This window comes from Cricetulus griseus (assembly GCF_003668045.3).
Source record: "Cricetulus griseus strain 17A/GY chromosome 1 unlocalized genomic scaffold, alternate assembly CriGri-PICRH-1.0 chr1_0, whole genome shotgun sequence".
In the NCBI taxonomy this organism is placed as follows: Eukaryota; Metazoa; Chordata; class Mammalia; order Rodentia; family Cricetidae; genus Cricetulus; species Cricetulus griseus.
This window is the reverse complement of record NW_023276806.1, coordinates 74,868,826-74,870,960: the sequence shown is the minus strand read 5'-3', so window position 1 is coordinate 74,870,960 and position 2,135 is coordinate 74,868,826.

Here is a 2,135-nt window from a genome sequence, read left to right as displayed (position 1 = left end):
TGTAGGGCAGAGGCTAGGTTTTGAGTCTTTATTTCTCTTAAATTTACCGGGGTGTGACCGGTTATCTCCTATTATTTCTCCCTCCTTTTTTGTTTCCTTTTTACCTAGCTGAGCTGTTTCCTCTAAAACTTTATCTCTTGAGCTTTTAGAGTCATTAGAGCTATCAAGATTTAAAGCTTTAAACTTACTTACAGAATCATCTAACAAATTATTCACTCCCTTGTCAGTAGACATTCCAGGAGGTCCTTTTTTCTTATTTATTGTTGTTTCTCTTAACAAATTATTCACTCCCTTGTCACTAGACATCCCGGGAGGTCCTTTTTTCTTATATTTTATTGTTAGGCGCGCCCCATCTCTCACTACATTCGGTTTCTGATATGTAATTCTGGACTTCTTTAAGATTGCTACAACAGTGAGAAAAGTCAAAATAGCTCCTAGTAAAAGCATAGAAGCCTCTATATTAACCTCCCAAAATAGCAACATTCCCAAGCCAAAGTCCAGAAAAAACATACCTCTCCGAATTTACCACCCTGCAGTTCTGAATCCGCCCCGTTAGAGGGGTCTCCGCGGTGCCAGAGATGTTCATATGTTCCCGGGTTTCGGCACCATATGTCCCGCGCGCTGTATTTTCTCGGCCGGCAAGAAATACACGCAGGACACTCGGATCCTTCTGCAGACAAGCTTTAATGCATCTTACCAGAGCGGAGACTAGAGCGGAGACACTGAACTAAGAAACCCATCCCTTAAAAAGGCTGACAAGCCGCCTGGGACGTGTTACCCTATGAATGGCTTCAGCTCCTCAGGCCAAATGAGCCATGGGATAGGCAGAGATCAAAGGAATGGAGATTACCCAGCGCCTGTGAAGTAATTTACATCTTGGTGTCTTCAGGCACCATTATTGTAATGGATAATGCAGGAACCGGCTCCCTACAGCTATGTAATGAGATCCAGACTTCCCCCCTGAGACTCCTCCCCCCAAATAAAGTCATGGTTGTCCCAGACACAAATCATTCCACCAGGAAAGGAGTTCACAATTAACTTTCAATTAACTAGTTAAGATTTTAAGTGGCTGAGGTGTTTTTTTTTTTCTTTCAGTCTCAAATTCTATAGTATAAAAATAAATTGTCACATTTTAGCTAGATTTTTTTCAAGAGAGCGAGAAAGAAAAAAAAAAAAAAAACCAGGCAACATATACTAAATTAGTACAGAAATTATGCCCCAATATCTATATCTATCCATCAATGAACACACATAAACCTCAAAGCAGCCATGTCAAGAAGCATAATTTTACTTTGCAATAAGCTCAAGAAGGAAGCACCCAGAGGTTTGCCATGAATTGTTTTCAGGAACTCTGGGGTTAGACCCCATTTTTTTGTTTTTGTTTTTGTTTTTGTTTTTCAAGACAGGGTTTCTCGGTGGCTTTGGAGGCTGTCCTGGAACTAGCTCTTGTAGACCAGACTGGTTTCAAACTCACAGAGATCCACCTGCCTCTGCCTCCCGAGTGCTGGGATTAAAGGTGTGTGCCACTGCCTAGCCTAACTCTGGGGGAAGATAAGTCATGCCCCCATGCTGCCTTAGAGACTATGTTAAGTTTACAGATGACTAGCCAGATTGGGTCTCCCTAGGGGGACCAAGATGGTACATGCTTAATATTTTCCATGATCATATAAATTACCATACAGGTCTTAATATCATTGTTTCTCTGACTCAATCAGTTCAACAGAGCCCCCAAAGAGCAACACATTTCAATCCTCCCTGCCACCCAGCAGATGCCCAAATATTCCAACAGAACTCTAAATTTGTTCATAAGAGCTTCCAAATGATAAGGCTTGTCAGACAAATGGTTCAACAGCTCAAATAGTTCAACAAACCAAAACAATTTAGAAAAACTCTGAAAGACAGTCAATCACCAGATGGCAGCCCCCCCCCCCCAATAGTTCCAACAGTTGAAAGGAGCCTCTAGACCAACTTGACTGAGAAGCCCAAGGTCCAATGATTGGGGAAAATGTACAGGAATCAAAGACTGTCATCAAGTCTAAAACAAAGTCCAGCTACTCATGTCTCTGCTTCACCAAACAGTGACGATAAGCAGCTGATGGAGGCGGAAGGGGAAAATGTGCCTGGAATAAAAAGAT